The following is a 24,425-nucleotide window of genomic DNA, read 5'->3' on the forward strand; positions in this document are numbered from 1 at the left end:
GTAACAGGGCATAACTTTTTTACCATTAGGTAAAAATCAACCAAATTTTGCACACTTTCTCATTGATGTGTAGTGTTTACATGCTGTCAAACTCGAAGTCGTGTTTTTCGATTCAACGAAAATGGAGGTGAACCAACGCGAGTCGAGAGAACAAATTCTTTCCAAACACCTGGAATTTCCTGACCTGTCGCACCGGTAAATGGGAAAAATGTTGAACATTCACCATTCAACCGTTTCCAGAGTGTTGAAGGGGTTCCAGGAGCGGTTGACGTTGGACCACGGCAAAGGAACTGGAAGAAAACCGGGACCGGAGAACAAAAAGACGGAGGGAAAGGTGAAGCGGATGATTAAAGCAAGCAGTGATTTGGCTAAAAAGATCGGCATGTCGCAGAGCTACGTCCAGAATGCAAAGAAGAGAGCTGGACTACATACATACAAGGTACAGAACTTTCTAAACCGCGATGAACGGCAACAATCGACGGCTAAAACTCGGGCACGGAAGCTCTACGAGAAGATGCTGACAAAATATGGCTACTGTGAATGACGAAACGTATATAAAAGCCAATTTTAAGCAAATTCCTGCGTTGGAGTTTTTCACCTGCAAGAGCAAGTTCTATGTGGACGACAAATTTAAGAAGAAGAAAATGTCGAAATTCGCCTCCAAATATCTCATTTGGCAGGCCATCTGCTCTTGCGGACTGAGGAGTGAGCCTTTCGTGACAAAGGGCACAGTAAATGGCGAGATCTACAAATATAAGTATCTCGAGAAGCGCCTTTTGTCGTTCTTGCAGCAGCACGACGAAACTCTGCTATTTTGGCCAGATTTGGCATCATGCCACTATTCTAAAAGTGTTCTGGAGTGGTATGAGGCTAATTCTGTCCATTTTGTTCCAAAGGACATGAATCCACCAAACTGTCCGGAGCTGCGCCCGGTGGAGCAGTACTGGGCAATGATGAAGCGGGAACTTCGGAAGAGCAAGAAGATAGTCAAAGACGAGAAGGACATGTTAAGAAAATGGAGAAAAAAACTGAGAAACTGGTACCGGATGACACTGTAAAGACTTTGATGGAGGGCATCAAGCGAAAATGCGTTCAATTTTACACTCAAGGCTCCATCGATTAACTTTTCTTTTGATTTTTGAAGTAAATATATGTATAAAACTACCCTAAAATTTTGGTTTGATTTTAAACATTAACAGAAAATTGGCATGACATTTTCGGTGTCGCAATAATTTCGTGTTCGCCCTTTAGAGTGGCGGATTTTTTGAATTTGCGGATTTTTTGCGAATTTTTCATGAATGAATCAAATGGTTGGCCTTAATTTTGGAATTTTAAATTCCATGTTTAATCACAATACGTACATTATATTATTTTAATAAATTAAATTATGCAATAATTGGCGTACAAGGATGTAACCGACTTTCACATATTGAGGAGACTTGACCAGGTTTTCAGCCAAACCTGCATAACTCTCTAAAAAACTTTTCAATCCTTCATAACTCATTCATATTGCGCGTGTTCAATTTTTTTTGCAGAGTTTCTAAATTATTTTTGAAAAGGTTTTAAAAGTTTTTCTGTGAACGTGTTTTCTGGTCAACTGCGAAGAAGAAAAAAACCAAGAAAATATTGAAAAATCAGGACAAAAAATAAAGACATAAAACATACTGTTATGCTTTTTCCATATTATTCAGATCCTTAGGTAGCAATAAAAATTATAAATTGGTTGCGTTTCATAAATTTCGATTTTCAAATGTATTTCCTTTAAAGGATTATCTGTACTGCTTACATTGTTACGAAATTATTCATATGCTAACTTTGATTACTCATACTAAAAGATATAGACTGATATTTTAGGTGGGATTTTTGTGTGACGTGATTAACATTAACAATAGGTACCACAGCATAGAAAATATAAGAATTAAGAATTAAGTGTTGAAGTTCGACAAAAAATACTATAAACTGAGATTGTTTCTTCGATCCCGCGTTTCTCGTTGTTTCAACTATTCGCTAAGTATTATTTTAAATTTTTAAGCATTCGAATTTAAAAACGCTATAGTTTCAAAACTTTAGCGATTTCAAAGTCTATAATTTTGAAAGTGTAATGTTTTAAAATGAAATCTATGAATAATTATTTTTATGTTTTGATTTAAAATCTTTAAATTTTAAAGTTTTTAATGTTTTTAAACTTTTTATCTCCCAAATTCTGACATAATATTTATATCATAAAATTTTAAATAAACAATTCTTCAAATTATAAAATTTATAAACTTTTAATTCTTTAACTTATTGAATTCTCAAATATATTCATTTTTGAATTTTCAAATTTTTTAACCATAATGTTTTTAAATTTTTATGCATTTAAATTTTTAAAATAAATTTTTTGATTTCCATTTAAACCTACAAAAAAGTTTAATATCGTAATTGTTTATTGGATTTTTACATCCTCAATTTTTAAGATTTTTGGATTCCAAATTTTAATCCTTCAAAAATTTTGAATCCTCAGATTTTAATATTTTTTTAAAATTTTTATATCTTCTTTTTTATTTTAAATTTTTCATGTTTTTAAAGTCTTGCAGTTTGAAGTGACTTTTTTTAGTTTTAAATAACTTTTTTTTAATTTCATAGTTTTTGGATTTTTAAAGCATTTAATTTCTAAAATTATAAATCATTACCTTAAAATTTTGAAGAATTTTGATTTTTAAATTCGTGAGTTAGAGTTTTTTTTCGATTATAGACGTTCCAGCCTTAAGGTTATTTGCCTCCTTTTTCAGGATAGAAAAATCTTTTTAGAAAACTCTCTAACTCTATGTGCGAGATTGAAATTGAACCCAAGTGAACTGCGAACGAGGCAAACGATTTATCAACTACGCTATGCCCGCCCCTTTGAATTTGATTGACGCATCCTTAAATTTTAGTGTTTTTTCGTCATTTTTTCAGATTATGTTTTTTAAAACTTTGGATGCTTTTTTTAAATTTTAATTTTGATTAAGAATTTTTTTGGTTTTTAATTGTGATTTTTTGATCATTAAATTTTCAATTTTTATATTTCCAATTCATGATTTTTTTTTCAAATGTTCCTTTTTGAAAATTTCTGGAACAAGGTGCGCAGAACTATATATGCATCTGGTCGAATTTCCGCAGCTCCTTTAGTTCATTGAGAAAGTAGATTTTCTCCCACATTCAACGGCGAATGTTGAAAATTTTTTGGAATTTTTAGCATTTGGAAATTGAAAAATAAAAGTTATTCATACGTAATGATAATATATTGTAAAAAAGCTCGAAAAGCCTTTAATGGTGGAAAAAATGGGGCTTTCATTGCTTGCGGATTTTTACGTCAGCCAGCGATATCACATTTGCGGATTTCCCAAAATAAATAATGGCAACGCTGCGGCCCTTTGATACAAATAGCTAATACTCCCTGTCATCAGGCCTGGCCGTTGAAAGATACAAACCATCGAGTGCTCGGTGTGTTTGTGAGAATAACTCAGTGCAAAGTACTAGGAGGCACAACGGAAAATGGCACAGACGCATGAGCCACGAGAAGCACCAACTGTACAAATATACCGATATCGCAAAGTTGATAAAGAATGGCCAGAACTCAGATGGGAGGGTAACGCCACTGGGCATGTAGGGCGAATGTCGGCCAAGAGACTAGTTTAAGTGATGTTTACCAGAAAACCGGGAAGACGTCGTCGATTTCGGTGCAAATCCCGCACTGCATTTCTATGACGATTACTAAAAACTATTCTTGAAACAAACTAGCAGAATGGAAAAAAAAATTCCATTCAAAATTGAAAATTAGTACGAAACGTTTTCGAGAGCTAGGTTAATCAATCAGAGCGATGATTGAATTTTTTCGAACTAAGGACTTTCTGAAATATTTTACCATTCAATCGATAATTCTCCCGCAAATAAAAAAAAAAGATTAAAAATAGATGTGCACAGGAATCACACCGATTATAATAAGATTTCAGAAACGTGATAGACTGTCTGAAGTGTCTTTTTTAAAACATAATTAAAATGACGGTGATTTATCAAGAGAAACCTCGTTCAATTCTCTAAAGAATACCTTTTAATAATACGAAAACAAACTACAAGGAAGTGTGTCTGACTCCGTTTCTATGCAGAAAATTGTGTGAGATGTACATAGGCGACCCTAGTTGGATGGTAAAGGGGAAGGGAGGGGGAACCAGTTTTTTGCAAAATGTATTAGATGCACGGAAATAGAATTTCGAATTTTGTAAACGCGTTGCCTTACATGCGTATTGAGAGTGGAACAGAATTTGGCAAACAATACACAGAAATTATTGACGATATTCCTCAAGGAAGTCACTGAGGCTTACCCGTATCTGTTTCATTCATCAAAGGTTCAATAAGCTACATTGTGCTAAATAACACTTCTATATGCAAAAACAAGTATTAACAAAAGGTTTGTGCAAAAACGCATTTCTACTGGATAACTTTTCGGTTGAATAGGTGGAGGGGTTGGGGGGGGGGGGGTTCGAGCCCCCCGTGCCTCCTCTAGAGCCACCAGTAGTGACATCACGCAAGCGAACTTCACAATTGATCCAGCTTTTTCCAATGAATTGTCATGTCATGAAATGTCGTGAAAAAATATGCTCAACTTGATGAAGAATGTGCCTTATCCAACGGAGAGTCGCTTATTTATTTTATGCAATAGGTTTCTTAAGCAGCACATTGTTCTTTTTGATTGGAGGCAAGTGACAGTGATTGCTGTCTATAAGCCAAGAATATTGGGATAATTGGGTTACGCCAAACCGCTAGGTGACAATTTGCCTTTCGGAATGAAATTGCCAGTCATCAGGGGCGTCAAGAGGAGCCACGCCAGATCCTGAGACTTAAATTACTGGCGGACCCTACTGTATGTGACTTCTCATTTGAGTGTCGATTAAGAAAATTGTACGGATTCAATCTTTTAAATCAAACCATTTTTTATTTAATTTTTTGACGTAGGACTACGTCTTTGTTTTCGATATGGGGGTGCACTTTGCAAATTCTACAAAAATGGTATGTAACGAAAAGTGGTCCAATTTTAAACGCATATAATTCAGCCATCTCACGATAAATTTTAAAATTTTTTGCGCATGTCGCCCCGAATTACTTCTAAGAACAGATTCCAATAGATAAACCCAAAGATTTTTGATATCATGGCATTAAAAATTTAAATAGTGTATTTAAATGTATTTAAATTTAAATGACTAGTCCTGCACGACAGATTTGTGTACCCAGCGCGCTACGCATTCAATGAATGACGTCATCATCGACTATTTAAAGAACGGATTTAGCCGGACAAGCTCAGTTGCCTGTTGAACGGCAGGCGGAGCAGTTCACTGCGCTGTGTGATTTCATTGCCAGTGTAGCTGAGTTAGAAGTCCGTTACACTGGCTGTGGAGGTATGCTATCCAGTGCCGTCCAACAAGCGACTGAGCTTGTCCGTTCAAACACTATGCTTTCTTTTGTGTTGTGCTCGTTTCCAGCACACCTTTATGTACAATCTTGAACACAATTATTCGTACACAAAATCGCTTGTACATTCGAGCTCCATTTGCAAACACGGTTAACATAGTTTCGTGGTACTAGTCGTCTCTTTCGCTCTACCCATCATCATCAGCGTTGATCCATTTTGCTTCGTGTGCTTGGGTTCTGTGTTTGAGGCGAATGTGTAGGTACGTATATGTAATTTGTTAGCACGGTTACCATTTATCACAGATTTTTTTTACAGATGGCAAACTTTTGACATTTTGATGAGAATTTCCCAGATTTTTGGAAATAGAGTGATTTTTCACAGATTTTTCGGAAATTTATCACAGATTTTTTTCCTGTTTCAGTTATCACAGATAGTAAAAAGATATTTTTGACCGAAACACAGATTTCAATGTGGCATCCCTGTTTGTTAGCGGTTGCATACGTTACCTGCATGATAGCAATCTATGCGGACGGAAAACTTTCTCAGTAACAAATTTACGTGGATCGAAGGAAAGCACAACGAAAATTTGTTATTTACGTTCGTTCAATGCATTGATTCATTTCCACTCAGCCTATCCTCTTTTGATTCTGCTAATAGGTATATACTACAAAGCCTATTTATGAATGAATACATTGCCACTCGAAAAACCGTTGCAAAAACGCGTCTAAGTGCATAAATAAAATTGTTTTAGATTCTTGTATATTTATAGTTTCGATATATGATTAAGACCACTGCATCCCGAGCAAATACTCATGGGTTCAAACACCACACAGCCCCTTGAAAAGACCATGAACATGGTCCGTGCCCACTTTCACAACTATTAAAACACCATTAAATTGTCTCAATAACCCATAAATATACCAACATATGGTTTTTCTATGGGATTTACCGGACCATGACGATGGTGTTTTCGTGGGTTGAACCCATTTCAAACACTCTTGTCCAACCCCATGAGTATGGGGGTATTATAGACTTTACGTGTGCTTGGGATTCGCTATATTTGTATGCGTACTTTAGGAAAGTTACAATAACGGAAAAATATAACTAGAATGCTTGGTCTATACATGCAATGTGATTATATTTTATAAAATTTGATTTTTCTTCACCGGTCGGGGTTTTTTACCACACACAATCGATTTTTTTTTACAATTTTTAAAAACTGATCTTGTGCTATAAAGATTTAGTTCCAGATATTAGTTCGGTCACGGTTTTCTGTCTTCGTTATTCAGATCTTTTCAAATAAGTTAAACCCTACTATCTACACCTACTACAAATGAAATGACCTGATAACCCAGAAGGTTTGGTTCAATATGTAACATTCGATGTTGATTGGTTATGCTTAAACTATACGTATGAAATATATTTGATTTATTATTACTCTAAATGTACTAAAAAAATTAATATTTTGCATTAAGTAGTATAGTCCTACGTCTACAGTTCGTGCAATTCCATAGGGCTGCCCCTTGTAGTTTATTTATTTAGTCCGGTTCATTGCGTTAGCTTAACAGAGCCGTGGGTCTTTTGTTCATTTAATAGATGGAGAAAAAAAAACAAACATAAACAAATATTAGTGGCTGTGTATCAGAATAACTTGCACGCAACTTGCCATTACAATTAGAGACTTTTTTTGCGGTGTTGTTACACACGTTAATACTGCCTTGTTTTCTTGCTTATTGCTGTACTATTTGATACTCTAAAAAATGTCAGAGCAAAAAATAGTGTTAATTAAATATGAATGATTAGTGTAATAAGAAAGGCCATATCACACTATTAGGTGGATACAATCAATTTTTTAATTCGGATTCAGTGACCCACAATTTTCTAAAGAAATATAGTTTAGTAGCGTTATTTGCATTGCACATATTTATGACACCCTCTCTTAAGGAATGGAACCACTGTGCATTGTGGTTTTTTGCGGTTTTTATTCGTCTCTAATGAAAATTTGAGCTTTGCGCTTGATACCTGCATTTAATTTCTGCACAAGTTGCTGGTCAACACTTATGGCTGCTTTTTCCAGTATCTGGTCATTGAATTAGCATCCTTAGCTATGTTTCAATTTTGTATATTTATAGAGTGTATAGATTTGGATTGGATGGAATTCTTAGCAGTTTGGGGAGTTCATCCTATTCTCAAGAACGTTGACGTCATTATCCCGGTACTGCTATTGCGCATTCTTACTGTAGTAGCTACTCGCCAAATCTGACAAAAACTTGGGAGGAACCTAATTAATCACTAGATGTTTTAAGACTATCGTATATGTATAACTCGGTTCATATTGTAAGTTGTGATGAAAATCGGAGTCTTACGGCCATAACTGCAAATTTACTGCCAGATCATACACTTTTTCCGGGAAACTTGTCTGCAACAACAATTCTATACTTCTTGGAAATTTGTGATCTTTGGTAACATAAATCTTCTGTCCCGGAAGCTGTTTAAAATCAAATTTTCATTACCCTTTCAGATGCATTTATTGAATTTGTTCAGATCCTGACCATAATGTTTTGCTTTACGGTCCAGCTCGATTGCTTGATAGCCCTATACGAAATCGATGACATCGCTTCGACAACACAATGGCACCTTCAGGACAGCAGACAAACATTACATGAAATCTGTTTGCACTGCACATATAAAGGTTTGGCCATTGTGATAATCATAGTCGGGTTTTCATTTCTTTTGTGCAGACTTAATTCTCTATTTTTCCATCGCGTGACAATTTATGAAAACATTTGTTTTTTTTTCAAATTTTTTGCATTTCATTGCAAGCAAATTGCAATCAAAAATTTACAGAACCGGTCACAAAGAGCACTATACCGGAAAAGAATTCAATGACTCATAACGATTCTACATTCGTTGAGTTTCAAATGTTTCTAATTTGGATTTTTATCTAAATTTTTAGAATTATGTTGGAAAATTTTTGTTAAAAAATCAGAGTGGATCTCAACATACGAGCTATTTGAATTTTATAAGGCCGCCTACTGCAAAGCTACCATGTTTTAATACCAATAATTTTTTTCCTGAGCGCCCAAAACTCAAGAATGTTTCAATGAAAAGTTTTACAACTGAGCAAAAAGAACTTGCAGACGATGGCGTGGTGTCTGTTACGGGACCCAAAGCTGTCGATCTACAAGGACCATTGCAGAATACCTTGGACAATTTGTCTGCTTGGGCTATTAAGCTGGGTATCGAATTCTCCACGGAGAAAACTGAGCTAGTTGTATTTTCTAGGAAGCGTGAACCAGCACAACTACAGCTTCTATTAATGGGTCAAACTATAGCTCAGGTCTTCACAGTAAAATATCTAGGGGTCTGGTTCGACTCGAAAGGTACTTGGGGATGCCATATTCGGTATCTGAAACAGAAATGCCAGCAAAGGATCAACTTTCTTCGTACAATAACCGGAACGTGGTGGGGTGCCCACCCAGGAGACCTAATTAGGTTGTATCAAACAACGATACTGTCGGTACTGGAATACGGATGCTTCTGCTTTCGATCCGCCGCGAACATACATTTCATCAAACTCGAAAGAATTCAGTATCGTTGTTTGCGTATCGCCTTAGGGTGCATGCAGTCGACCCATACGATGAGTCTCGAAGTGCTGTCGGGCGTTCTCCCGTTGAAAAATCGATTTTGGGAACTCTCATATCGATTGCTCATTCGATGCGATATCTTGAACCCGGTGGTGATTGAAAATTTCGAAAGGCTTGTTGAGCTCAATTCTCAGACCCGTTTTATGTCCCTGTACTTTGACTACATGGCGCAAAATATTAATCCTTCTTCTTACAATCCCAACCGTGTGCATTTCATAAATACTTCTGAATCTACTGTTTTCTTCGACACATCCATGAAAGATGAGATTATTGGAATTCCGGACCATATACGCCCACAAGTGGTTCCAAATATTTTTTATAATAAATTCCGAGAAGTCGACTGTTCTAAGATGTTTTATACTGACGGATCAAACCTCGAAGGGTCCACTGGCTTCGGTATTTTCAATCAAAAGTTCACCGCCTCCTACAAACTCAGTGACCCTGCTTCAGTTTACGCCGCAGAACTAGCTGCTATTCAGTATACCCTTGGAGTCATTGACACATTACCCGCAGACCATTACTTCATCGTCTCGGATTGTCTGAGTTCTATTGACGCTATTCGCTCGATGAAACATCGAAAGCATTCCTCGTATTTTTTGGGGAAAATACGGGAGCTACTGAGTGCTTTATCTGACAAATCTTTCCAGATTACCTTGGTGTGGGTCCCTTCTCATTGCTCCATTCCGGGCAATGAGAAGGCGGACTCCTTAGCTAAGGTGGGTGCCATTGAAGGTGACGTTTTTGAAAGACCAATTTGCTTCCACGAATTTTTCAGTATTACTCATCAGAGAACCCTCGAAAGTTGGCAAACCTCGTGGAGCAATGGGGAGCTAGGAAGGTGGCTACATTCGATAGTCCCTAAGGTATCGACGAAACCTTGGTTCAAGGGGATGGATGTGGGTCGTGACTTCATTCGTGTGATGTCCCGACTCATGGCGAACCATTACACGCTGGATGCACATCTCCGACGTATTGGGCTCGTGGAGAGTGGTATCTGCGCTTGCGGCGACGGTTATCACGATATAGAGCACATTGTCTGGGCGTGCACCGAGTACAGTTCCGCCAGGTCTCGGCTTATGGACACCCTCCGGGCCCGAGGAAGACCACCCAACGTCCCGGTTCGAGATGTGTTGGCAAGCCGCGATGTCCTCTATATGTCCCTTATATACACCTTCATAAAAACCATCAATATACAAGTCTAACTGCCTCTTCTTATTTTCCTTATCATTCTCAGAACCCTCTTCCACCTGTATCAAAGCATCTGTATCGAATGAGCCAACAAACACGGGACCTACGGCACGAAAATAACACGCTTAACTCGAAATGTAGCCGATCCACATCTGAGCCGTACTACGAAATCGTCTGGAAAAACCCCTGCCATCTTGAGGAGGACCACCCAGCGTCCCAGTACATGATTCCCCTGATGAAGGCCACCCGAGTTTGTGATCCATCCGTTGATCTCACGATGCCTGACACTGAAATAATTTTCTCTCCCTGCCATCTTTGTCTACTCTCCCTCCCCTGACTCTTATACCCAGAAGTAACACCCCTACCCCCCCCCCCCCCCCCCAATATCATCACGAAGCATTTAGCTCTTCTTGTCTCTTCTAGTTTTAACTATTATATTATATAATCTCGTTTAAAATTCCCAACCACCCACAAAAATAACTATACAAAATCTTTACAAAATTCAATCATGCCCTCTAGTTATTCCTACTTTTAAGATAGTCGTAAAAAATTGTCCCCCTTAGTTAAACATTATTTGCTCCAATAATCTCACTGATAAAAATGTCAAACCATATTGCCAAAAAAAACCTAATGACCCCCCTAATCTTACAAAAATAATATTATCCCCTTGTGTAGATATATAAGATAGCTATAAAATCGCATTAGTTTCATTTTAAAAAAGTCAATATGTAATCCCCTAGTTTTAAGCAATTTAAAATGTAAAACAAAACAAAATTGGCACCTTTAAGCTAACGCAACGTGCCTTATCAAATAATAATTATAAAATTAACTTTTTAATCATTCTAGCTAGAGCCAAATGACCTTCAGCGAAGTTGTTGAACGACAAATTTTGGAAAAGTTTGCTGAAGACATGTAAGCTCTATCTGTCATACTTTTTATTTTACAATAAATTTAAAGTCGGAGCCTAGGGTGTTTCTTCGAAATACAGTTTTATTTCAATAACTTTTGCTGTATTCATTAAATACTGAAGTAGCTTACAGACAACTTTAAGATTGTTTCAAGGCGAATAATTTGTTTCATGGCACTATATATCTAGCTATTTGCGTTATGCGCACTTTTTCGCCAAAAATGGAGTTGTTTTGAATAACAATATTATTCATTTGGGGCAAATAAAAGATAATTCTTTTTGAACTATAAATAAGGTCATGATTAGAGTTATAATTGAGCAAAAAATGGCGAATGCGATATTTTTTTAAATTTCATAAAATTGATTTAAAAAAATCTATTTTTGAAATATTACGTGCTTATATCTTCTGAACAATAAAAGCTAGAGTTTTGATGTATTAGAAGAAAATGTTCGTCTTTGAAAACTCTGAAAAAAATCTGAAGGATAGGTTGTAAAAAAAATGAAAACTGAAAAAGTTATATCAAAAATTTGGTTTTTCATGAATTGACTCTTTGTAATATGTTTAAATTACTTTCACGGTGAACAATATTAAAAATGTAGTTTCGTTTTCATGATGAAATATTGCACTTTACAATACTTTTCTATTATTTTAAATAGTGGGTAGGATGGTTCTATTTTTTTTAAATCAGAAAAATAACTTTTTAATGGTTCGAGATAGAGTTTCGCTGTCTTCCACAAAATTGAAGATAATGAAACTTTGAAAAACTTTGTCGAAGACACTGAAACTCTATGTCGTATACTTTTCATTTTACAAGAAATTTACCAAAAAAATTTAGGGTGTTTCTTAAAAAATGGTTTTCTTTGTATAACTTTTGCAGTTCTGATTTTTCAATAAGATCACTTTAGAAATACTTTCAGATATTTTGAAGAAGAACAATTTGTCTTAATATATTGAACCTTTAGCTTCGCTCGTTAGAAAGTTATATATACTCTTTACTAAAAATAAACAATTTTAGTAAATATTACAAGATATATAAAAATATCGTATTTGCCATTTTTTGGTGATTAATACTACAAAGCATGCTATTTCATATGAAAGCAACAATATTCAATGTTGAGTGCCCGAATCGAAGATAATTAATTATATTTGAAAATGTCATATTTTTTATATAAAAGTTCTTATAACTTTAAACCGAAAAAAGTAAAGTAGTTGTTGTTTTAAAGCAAATTATGCGCCCTAAAATAATCTTTAAGTTGTCCAAAGGGTACTTTAGCGTAAAATAAAAACTTCAAAAGTTATAGAAATAAAACCGTTTTTAAAGGAACACCCTAAAGCTTACATTTGACGTGCAATGGAATAATAGCTTGCATGTCTTTAGCAAAATGTGTTGCTCTACAACTTCATCGAAGACAGTAAAGCTCTATCTCAAACCGTTAAAAAGTTCTATTGTAAATATTGCGAAATTTAGAACCACCCTAGCATCGGTTTAAACAAAAAAGAAGGGCCTTGCAAAGTACAACAACTTTGCCAAACATGTTTTAAGGCTAAGTCATTTAATTTTAGCAAAAAGTTAAAATTCCTGCTAAATTTGCATTCTGGACCACTGTGCAGTGCGAGCAATATGCTCCTAGTCTGATTTTTTTGTTACTCCCAGGCATTGCCATCTGTTGATTTTCTTTTACTTTTTTATATACATGATGTTAATAGAACAATTCTAACATTATATCAATTTCCTAGTATGAGCTACCTCTTTTAAACTTTGCCAATAAAAATATTTTAATGAAAACGTTACCACGTTATGAACCCCCAAATTTTAAACTCGTTCAGAAATTTCAAATTTGTTTCAATTTTATATTAGTTTCAAATTCAAAATCATTTCAAATCAAATTTGACTACCAAAACTGATTTTCTTTAAATAAGGTTTTGACGTCCTAAAATATATTGTACAATGATCAATCCAAAATCAATTTTTTTCTGGATCCGCCTCTGTGATAACACCATATATCGAAACATGGTTCCGCATGAAAAACGTGGTTGTTGCTGGTAGCAGCTAGGGCTAGCATATAACTTAGATTTGGAGTCAAAACGAAACGGCACTAGTATACACTGCCGTTTTACACATAATTGTTCCATGCGTATTCCCACTGAACATGGGACAATTATGTGTATGGCCGCAGTAAACGTCTACGAATGAATCTCATGTACCGTAAACCGGGGTGACATTGATCACTTTTCGAAGTAATCATTACATATTTTTAGACGCAACACATTTTTTTCAAGTTTTGCATTTTTAAACCTTGTACCTTGTATGGAGAACAAGATTGGATAGTTTTACTTAAAATTCTCCGCTTCCAGCTATTTTTCCGAAAATGATTTCAAATTGAAGTTCGTTTTCGTATTCCGGGGTGACTTAGATAACCTGCATGTTCACTCACATTAAGTTATCATTGTCAATGTTTTTCATTGAAATGCTTGTTTAAACTGATTCTGGAATTAAATGGATTGTTAAATAGATGTTAATTGGTATTATACAAAGTATTTAAATGTACTGTAAAATTCGAGTAACCAAAATTCATATAATTCGTGTCCAACTAGAATAAAAGATTCTGAAAACCTTTAGAACTGCTAAAATTGTTTTATTTCAGTGCTTTATCGATGTACAAAAAGTTTCATCCATTTTAACACGTTGGACTATTAAACAATAAAAAATATTGCGAATTTTAGCTTGAAATAATTTGAAATAATTGCCGACTAGTTTCACAAAAAATTGTGGTTAAAATAAGTAAACTCTTTAAAATATATTTGGCACATCCCACTCTAAAGGAAAATAAAAACTCGCTTGTAATTTATTACTCTTGTTCAAATCTGAGATTTGTTTGTTTTATAAAAAATAGACACTTTACGAAGTTTCGTAAAAATAAGGTAAAGTCAAATTTCGGTTTTTTGTAGTTTTTGTACCCAAAAACCGAACAATATACTCAAAAAGTATAACAAATCAGTATTTTATAAGTTTAGAGTAAAAATCATTTAAAATAAAATGTTTCGGTAGACTATTCTGGTTTAATAAGCGATCTACGAAAAAAGTTTCGAGTGATCAAAGTCACCCCGATGATCAAAGTCACCCCGGTTTACGGTATCAGAAAAGGGTGCCCGAAAAAAGGGTTATCAGCTACTTTTATAATATTCATTATTGTATAATTCCAACAGAATTTTAAGACCACTCCACCAATAGCAAGGTGGGTAATATCAAAGACACAACCGAAGTGAAGTAGATTCCATTTTAGCCAGATAGTAACAATTGCGGCATTCAAATTAATAGAATAAAGCGTATTCTACTTCACTCCGGTTATGTCTCTGATATTGCCAACCCATATTTAATCAGTTTTCATCAATATTTCGAGACAACTAAGTTAACCTAAAATTTATTTATTCACCGCCGCTGGCAGCACTACTCTTGTGCAAACGAAATGAGACTGAGCTCAATAACAACAAATCTATGAATTTTATTATTAAGTATTCGTACCTACAATATTGAAAATAATAGACCTAGTTATTGAACTCTCGATATTTTTTTGTGATTTAAGGTGAAGATATGTGGAATCCACGTTGCTAGGCACCGACTCGCTTGTTTACATTAGGAAAAACTGAAATCTGAAGTGAAAATTCAAACGCACAAATGGGAGATTCCGAACATTTTCCTTTGGTTATCTGCACATTGGCAGAAAATTTGAAGTTTTGTTAGTAAACGATTAAAGTTTCGCGAGTGTTTTTGCAGTGGTGTGTGAAAAAAGTGCATTTGAAAAAGTGCAATGAAAACGAGAAGAAGACTGTTTCGAAAAGAAACCCGAAGTGAAGAGGGGTGATATTTTCGCACAAAATAGGAGCTACAGATGGCATTTCGTCAAAAACTCGGATGGATTGTATAGGAAAATATTCTAGCTTCCTTAAGTAGCAGTTTCGTGGCACACCAGCAAGGTTAGTGTGTTGAAAAACGTATTTTTATATTTGCTCATGTCATATGCATGGTTAGGCAGGGGAGAGGTGTGTGTGTGTGTGTGGCGTAGGAGCTATGTTGTGGCTCGCATGTATAATGTCCTTAAACTAGTACAAACCAACAGTTATAACTGTTTACAAACGCTGTTGTTTGTGTTAGGATATAACATATCACCACAGTCATCAGTCCATAACTTCGAAAACGTTAACCGAGTCAGAATGAAATTCCAAAGCATCCGGTTGCAATATTTTATCTTTCTTTTGAAACCAATTTAGTGGAAATGTGTTCATCCTTGCAGCAGTAATTATTTTATTTGCCGTAAAGCACCACAGTACCACATCCATTATGTTTACACCAGAGCTTGGAAAACGAATCAGCTGAAAAAGAACGAACACTCTTCATTCGTTCTTTGCTTCACGAACATACACCCTATTGAACCATTCACCACTGAGCTGCGGAGTTGACGGCTTTGGTTCACCACCACCGAGGCTGGTGAATCATTGCTGTTCTATGGTGTAGGTATATGAGCATAGCGTAATAGTACCCGTTGCTCATTCTCTCTCCCATTCGAAAAGATATCAACTGCTATGCATCATTCGTTCTCCATAGCAAGCTGTACATAGGCACCCAGATTCTCTTTGCTTGTTGCGTGCGAATGTAGGTACGAAAAATGATGCCGCCCAGCTGCCCCGGAGAACAGCGCTCATAACGAGAATGTGTTTGTTGTCTTTTATTATTTTTATTCGAGATAGGTACATGTTCTGTGCGCGTTTCATATGCAATATTTTTTAGTTTTGTCTTCAACCTATTGAATCTGTCGAATTGTGAAAATACAAATCTTGATCGTTTTTTCAAAACGTCATATCTGCAATGAGTTACTCTCTTTGTTTACAGTCTCTTCTGTTAATAATTCGGTCACTTTAACATTTATCCCTCAACTCTTTGCATAATATGCTAGTTAAAACCACCGTCTTTCGATCTGCCCTGTAAAATAAGTGAAAAGTGTTATAGTGACGCCGTAAAAAACGAAAGAGAACGTAAACAAAGAGAGTAACTCATTGCAGATATGACGTTTTGAAAAAACGCTCAAGAAATAGGGTTAAGGGAACATGGGGAGACTTTACCAAGCACGAAATTCAACAATTATTCATAACGTGTTTCATTTGGTACTTAATTTTTTTATATTTGTTTCGATCCCATCAGCTAATTTTTCATCTTCTTCATTTCGTTTTTCATCTTGCTCCCTTACTCTTATATTTGAAACTTTAAACGCGATTATCACGATATTTGCGGTGACTACGAGTGCCGAAAGAGTTTGCAACGGATTTCGAAACTTAATTTTTGCTTGTTCGTAATTTAACTGCCGTGTCCTTGAACGATTCCATTTTTTTGTCAAAATTTTCATATTTATGTTATGGATTTATTAATAATTTTTTTCAGGTGAAAATTGTGTTTTTTTTGGAAAAATCGTTCCCGTTTCCAAAAAGAAGAGAATTTTTTTTCAATCAATCGTTCAAGGACACCACAGATAGATACACTAATGATTTTTTATGGCTGATTTTGTGACACGTGAACCTGCAATGTAATCAGTACAGTTAATCCAAAAAAGCAATGCATTAAAAAAATCAAAGCTCATGAAATACAATCGTTTTATATTTTTAAGTAGTACTAAGAACCTCAACAATATGGGAAGAAAAGATAACAGCATGTTATATGCCATTGTTTTTTTGTTCTGACATTTTAAAATTCTCTTAGTCAAGCTCCCCAAGCCTTGGTCAAGGCTCCCGCGGTGGGTAGACTTGACCAGAAAAAACGATCAAAGAAAAACTTTTGTAACTTTTCAAAAAGTAAATTATCAATTCTGAAAAAAATCATTAATACGCAGAATACTTTTGCATATTACATTTCAACCAGTTTTGGAAGACATTCAATTATTAAACCAAAAACAATTTGTCTTATTGAATACAATATATTTTAAAATATTCATAAGCAAGTCGTTGTTCAAGTTCAACTCAGGGGGTTTTTAGTATTACACAGAACTAGAAAAATCGTAAAAATTTACGTGTTCTGCTCCTGACATATAAGAGCATCAAAAATGTTTTAGATTTAATTTTAATTTCACATGACTATGAATTTCGTAAATCATGATTTAAATGTCAATGAATGCAATTTGTTAAATTGTATCAAGTTTTTATTAACCAGTTGACAAATTTTGAATGATAGGATAGTAATGTTGATGGAATGGGAAAAAAATATAGTGTGATTTTTTCCATTTAAACAAAATTTGAAAACATTTTTGGTTGCCTGGTTGCAATAAAAATCTCGGGTAACTTAGAATAAAGGCATTAAAGTCAACTGTCAAGATTCATTTGGAGGATATTCCGAATAAAACTTTATTCGCCAAGCTCGGAATAATTGCAGCGAACTAATCTGTTCAGATCACTAATTTTAAATTTAATCATTAAAGCGGGATACTAATTTCTTCCCAAAGATTAAAAGGCATGTGTAATTTTGCTATTCCTGCTCAACTTTAGACGAAGCTCGAAGTAATTTTTTGATTATTAAATATTCCACAATATGCCGTACATTTTAAACACACCGTTAGTAGGTATCCAATTTAATCAGTCATAAATCTTGCTCATCGAATTTGTGGTTAATATTATATTTGTTAACATTTAACCTGTCTATACAACATTTAGGAAAAGAATGTAGTACATCATAGTTTGAAACATATATTGTCCTTGTTAAATGCGAAAAATTTATAACCAAGCTTATAACCACTTCGTTTTGGTTCACGATTATAAAATTCCAAATATTCGTAAGCTAGAGATACAATGTTAGAAAAAAATGAACCTATATGTGTTGGGCTGAATCATCTGAGGAACCAACATCCAAAAAACTGATAAATGCATATCGATGTTTGAATATCCACGATTTCCCTAAATTTATAATGCATCGTGAACACAAGTTCAATTTTTTCCCCCTTAAACCTCAGCAGAATCAAATAAGCGGTACCTGTTGCCTAATGTCCGCCCCACAAGCCATATGTTCTTAACTGACGTAGCGAAAGACGCTGAAAACCGCTAATATGGCCAGAAGAATTTTATATTCAGAATCAGCATTACACAATGAATCTGAATGGTTCAACAGCTTGTATGTTCTTGAACCAATTTCACTAAATAATCAACCAAGCAAAGAGGAACCACTATTCAAGAGAGAAGAGAATACTGATATCCTCTCTCTCAATGATACTCACAACTGTTCATCATTATAATGATACGTGCTTATGCAAGCGTGTATGGATATATTCGTTCCTGTTTCTGTTTCCTCGTGTTGTTGCTTCGGTATCCATAGCGGCAATTCATTCGGTTGGGGTGAAGGCAAGCGTTTTACTGAACTGTATTGTGGTTCGTTCGGATCGAATTTGAATGAATGGTGAAAGCTCTGGTTTACACCTTTAAACTCGAATAATCATATAAAGTCAATGGCCCGGCTTTCGACTTACTGGGAAGATGAAAGCAACCAATATCAAGATGGCTTAATTCAGTATAGCAATCCCAACACTTAATGTTTCGTATATATTAATATGCGTTATATTACTACTCAGAACTAGCTGATGTGGGTGAAGTGTGCTCAAGCCACCAGCCCACCCGATCCGGTAGCTATAGTTTATTGAAATCGAGTGCACACATCCTCTCCAAATAAACTCGAACAAAACCACAACCTGTTCAAATCACAGAATCGTGATTTGGTTCAATCAACAGGCATCAATTGCCTTGCTAGCACATGGTTCTTCCATTCGTGTTACATATGGTAGGGTAATCTACCTATCTGAAACATGCAATATTCTACCAAGACTGCTACCAATTCAAATAGGTAAAGTTAATTTGGAATATGTGTAAAATGGGTTCACAACTCCATACGTGTGCTGAAATTGACTGTATCGTACTAGTACCGACTGAGAAGAGATGGTTCAAATAAGGATCATAGATGAACGTGCTATGAATGTCGTCAATTATGGTCGAAAGCTTACTGTATCAGATGAAGTTTATCGTACTGTTTATGCACAACCAAGAAACAACTTACTTTACTCTGCATCAAATTTTGTGCAATTTTCATTGCAAGGAATGGGTACGTAAAATTATTATGAATAAACATCCTCAGCGAAGGCGGGCATTAGGGTGCCCAGATGTTGAAAAATTCTGCTCATCACAGAGGTGCTTGTTTCAGTTACCACCCTGAGACTCTGTTCCAATTCTAAGTCGAATCGTTCACATTTACACACTTCTAAAACGGGTTGAAGTATCTATAGAAAAACCGATTTGACCCACCTAGCAGTGAGATGAGACATTTCTTATACTCACGCGTAGTTGGCACCCAGCTGGAGGTGAGATGAACACAGTTTCGAGTCCTACACGAAAAAAGAGACCAGGGATTGTAATTCTCTCTCACTTACGCGAGAAGTAGCTTATCCGATGTCCAACTTTTCCGAGATAAGATGAGTCGCAAAATTCTCCGTCTTCACAAATAGCGTAAGAATGATTTTCCGGATAAAATTTATTTGACTTTTTCCTTCTCGCCGGAGAAGGTGATAAAATTTTAACTTCGTGGAAATCAATAAAAACTTTAAAAAATACACTTAATTACAAAAAAAAAGCGGCAAAGAAGCATGATAGACTTGTTTTATCGTGTTTTGGAATAACGACAGCAAAGCAGGGAACGCAAAAAGGATACCGTGATAAACTCATTCACTCATTCTCCGGCTGTTTCATTTATCCGGAGAAATAACACGTTGTATTTATCCGGAGAAGTTGGGTGAGTGCCAATAACTTTTCGTGTGAAAATGTGAGTTTTTATTGTCGCAGTAGCAAACTATCCGGCCGCATTTACTCATATGAGCGATAAATGCAATGCCTGAAAGAGACATAACCGGAGTGAAGTAGAATACACTTTAGGCTGTTAATACGAATGCTACAATTTTGACTATCTTCTGATAGGTTGTATTAAAACCAACTATTTCGTTATTTCTAATGGAAATACCGAAATATCGGTACACGTACATCGAAACCTAAAACATTCGAACATATTTATCCTCATATAGTAGCCCTGTAAAGAGCATTTAATGAGAGTGAAACAATTCATTTGGCAACAGCAGCGAATCGGATATACTTGTACCGTTATTTCGCTATTTCCATAAGAAATACCGAAATAACTTATTTTAATAAAACTTTCAGAAATTAGTAAAAATTGCAGCATTCGTATTAACAGCTTAAAATGTATGCTACTTAATTTCGGTAATGTCGTTGACATTACTTACCCATCTTACTAATCTAAAACAGAAAAATTAATCTAAAACAGAAAAATTAATGCTCTATAGCTAAACTATAATCAAGAGGGCCCGTTTTACCGCATGGTTTCATGGATCGTTATTTAACTGTGTTTGTAGCATGATGATACGTGAAACTTTTTTCAGTTTGCTCCGAGGACCAAGTATTTTGATTTTCCCCTGGTAGTGTAAAAATGCTCTATAAACTTCTAAATAAACTTTCCGAAGTAACTTGTATCAACAGAAAATCATAATATCAGCATCCAATAAGCCAATACCATCTCCTTTACACAACGAAACAACCAGTGCTTATCTAATCGTTAATCGCAATCGCACTACCGCTTGCCAGAGGAAAACATACCAAAGAGCACACGCTAGTTACAACTTCATTATATACACCACAGCGCACTCTGAAACGCGCACCGTGGTGAATTTATCTGTACACGCACCTAACGCCACATATTATTGACAGAGCAAGAAGAGAGCGCGGTTCTCTCACCAAATTACTCCATCGTCAATCCATTTATTCGGCTCCAAAAGAAAGAGCTTTCTGCTTTTTCTGTGGTGTGTCATCATTGTATCTTCCGTGTATGCATGAAACTGGCACGCCAGCGCGTCATTAGAATGGAATGCTATCAGTCATGAGATGTATCACCTACCACCAAAGAATGCGAGCTGACATGAAACGCAGCAGCGGCTACGCTTACAACGTCAGAACACAAACTACATTTTTTTTATGTTCCCTTTTTATACATGTCGCAGCTCATTCGATGAAAAAGAGGCAGTCCTAGCAAAGCAACGCTTGCTACTTGAGCAAATTGTACCGACCAATCATGGATCAGATAATTACTACTTTCATAAAATCCATTTTAGTAATTGTACATCCTACAGAACTGGATACAACATTTTTGTACATATTTCCAATCAGATAACGCTTAATCTAATTTTTCTATTCAGTACAATGGCAGATATTCACGTTCAAAAATCTTCAGCAGGTGGGTGATTTTTGTTCCACTTGTCCCTACTTTCTAACACGGAGCCGCATAAATTACTCCACGGAGATGAATCCTAATAATCACCTTCTCTCCCGGTGTTGACATACAGTCTGCGGACATCTGACAAGGGGACTTGCTGAAACCGACTGAAACGACAATTCCTTTTGATCAAGATTTGCAGCTCGGTGCATGAAATTAGCGGGGATTTATCAGAAACGAGCTTCAGTCAGATGATTTGAAATCGGGTTTTTCGTGCGTGTATGTATGCTATCTTATATCCATCAGAAATGAAAATGATGGCCTCTGCTAATAGCACGTATCGACACAAACTGATTCGTCTACCAGTCGTATACAGCTCACAAATATTTCTCGGTATTGTACAGCCATCCGTTCGCGCCAAGCAACCAAATACGAATGTCGATAGAAACAAATCAGTAGTGGACCTATATTGGAAACATTTCATCATTTAAGTGTTCGGTTGGTGCACCATATTGACGGCTTTGACCGAGATGAGCTGAAAATTTTCACCATTTTCGGTAGTTTTTAAAAGATTTTTTAAAACACAGTATTTTTGCTATTAATGCATGTTATACCTAGTCCACATTTTAATATTACATTGCGGAACATATTTTCGATAAAATTGCCTTAAACCTCAAATCATTCTATTAAGTATGATGGAAGTTATTAACGTTCAAAATCTGACGCGACAGCCACAGCCGATATTTTGAAACGGGACCCCCATATTGAAGCGTTAGAAGCATTCTACTTCAAAAACCCATGATTAAACTGAATAAATTATACTTTATAACCATATTTCATACAACAAAACTATCTGAGAACGAGTTACAGAGAATGGATACTTCTGCACGAAAAAAATATGCGCTAAAAATGTGTAATTTTCCACAAAAACAAAAATTTATGTTAAAAATTTAAATTGCAAAAAACACCCATTTTTTATTTTTTTTAATATTTTGTCAATAAAAAGCCAAAGCGAAAAAAACATTTTGAATGTGATTGCATGATGGAGAACTAATCGGCTGCTACCAACGTAATAAAAAGGCTAAGACTGTCGGAGTCGCAAAGGGAATAAGAAAAGGAAAAGGAAATGAGCGAAGGGAAAGGTCTATTCCGGTGCAATCATTCGACGTAGTACATCATCGAGAGCATCTTATTGAAATGATACACTATAATGTACAAAAGTTTTGATAAATTTGCTTCACGCGAAGTTCTAAAAAAATCGCAAAAAAGTGTTTTTTTTTACGCTGAAACCCTAACTCACACCTTAAAGGATCTTTCATTTGAACACTAACAGTTATAAATACTATTAATTGCACAGAAGTTATTACAATTAATCTGATTGTGTTCCACTGAAGCAATGCTGTCAGGGATAGTTTCTGTTAAGGGTAAAAATGAAATTTTGGAATACTTTCGTATCCTGGCAGTATTATAGAAAACTTATAAAATTTTCTAATTTAGACTTCCTTTAACTACCTTTTTCATGCAATTGGACTAGATCAGAAGGTAAACTTTGTGCAGCTTCTAGCATTGCGAAAGAAGTACCTATCTTTATTAAACCAGGTTTTTCGCGTATCATGACGCCAATAGTTCTAAGGAAAAATAGTTTTGAAACACTATGCGCAACCGAAAAAAGTTTTCTGAAAAGAGGCCCGGCGGTCACTGATGGCGATTTCAATTCTTGGGTAGCTCAAGCAAAGATGGATGCTTGGCTACATATAGAGGGCACCAGCAGTACTTCTCGCTGAGGTGACCGGGAACTCATCATCTACCTAACCTTTGGTAATCCTTCGCTGGTGTCAAACATGAGTGGGAGATTAGTCCATGTTTAGTCCAAAATTGGAAACACTACTTGTGAACACACAGAACGATTTCTAACTTACGATGAGTGGGGGAGTTTGCGAAGACTACATGATCACCTGACAACCCTGTACGGCATTGGTCAACTAACTGATGCTACAAGGACAAGGACAGGGATCTCTTTGTGGAGGCACAATGTGCACTCTGCTAATTAGATAGAGGATTAAAAGAAATTTTAACTGTGATATGTGACACCACCACGTTAATTTAACTGGAACCAAGAAATAGACAACTCCAGGTTTACTTACTTACTTTATTTTGTTCCAGCATTCGAGTATTCGAATCCTTTACCCCGGAAAATCGAAGTAATTGAATTTGACCTGTATTGCAAAAGCCATACCTTATTACAAAATTTGTCTTAGAATTCAAACAGCTAAAAACAAATGATTCGTACCGTTAACTCGGTTACCAATATAAATAATAACAGAAAACAAACTGAAAATACAAATCACACCTTGAACTTCTGAAAAATCGACTACACCCGAAATAGGTACATTTACATTTACCATAATAGGAAAATTTTCCCTGAATATTTTATTTCCAACTTCTCCACGAATGAAGCTTAAACACAAAAAAAGTTTGATTCGATTATCCAGGGTGAGATTTTTTTGAAATCCCCGGATAATCGAGTCCGACTTGTAATCGAAACAAAACCGTGATATAATCGAGGGTGATTAAAGCGAGTATTTATATTAACGCATAGTGATATAATCGAAACATTACTGTACTATTATTGAATGAGCTGTAGAATAAATTGATACTTGTGTATATGTAAGTTTCATTATACACCGATTTCGATACGATGAACGCAGCTATCATTGCATAGCATTATCATGTTCTCTTCAGCTGAAAAGGTCTAAAAATCGAAATATCATAATAATCATACAAATTAAAATTATATTCAATTTTACCTGAATAACACGCATGTATTAAACAAACGCCCGCGATTCACAAAAACTAATTTCATTGTATTTTTCCTCCCTCCAGGCAGCAAAGCGGGATAAATGAGCTATTTTTCAATTGCAATATTATTCATTCCGATGGGAAGCCGGCTATATGTAGTT

At 35.5% G+C, this 24,425-nt stretch overlaps 1 protein-coding gene across 3 annotated transcripts in view; it reads left to right on the forward strand.

Moving 5' to 3' along the window:
- Positions 1 to 24,425, forward strand: part of LOC131689659 (opsin, ultraviolet-sensitive) — a 470,582-nt gene that overhangs the window by 166,940 nt on the left and 279,217 nt on the right. The window lies entirely within an intron of this gene.

This window comes from Topomyia yanbarensis, chromosome 3, assembly GCF_030247195.1.
Source record: "Topomyia yanbarensis strain Yona2022 chromosome 3, ASM3024719v1, whole genome shotgun sequence".
In the NCBI taxonomy this organism is placed as follows: Eukaryota; Metazoa; Arthropoda; class Insecta; order Diptera; family Culicidae; genus Topomyia; species Topomyia yanbarensis.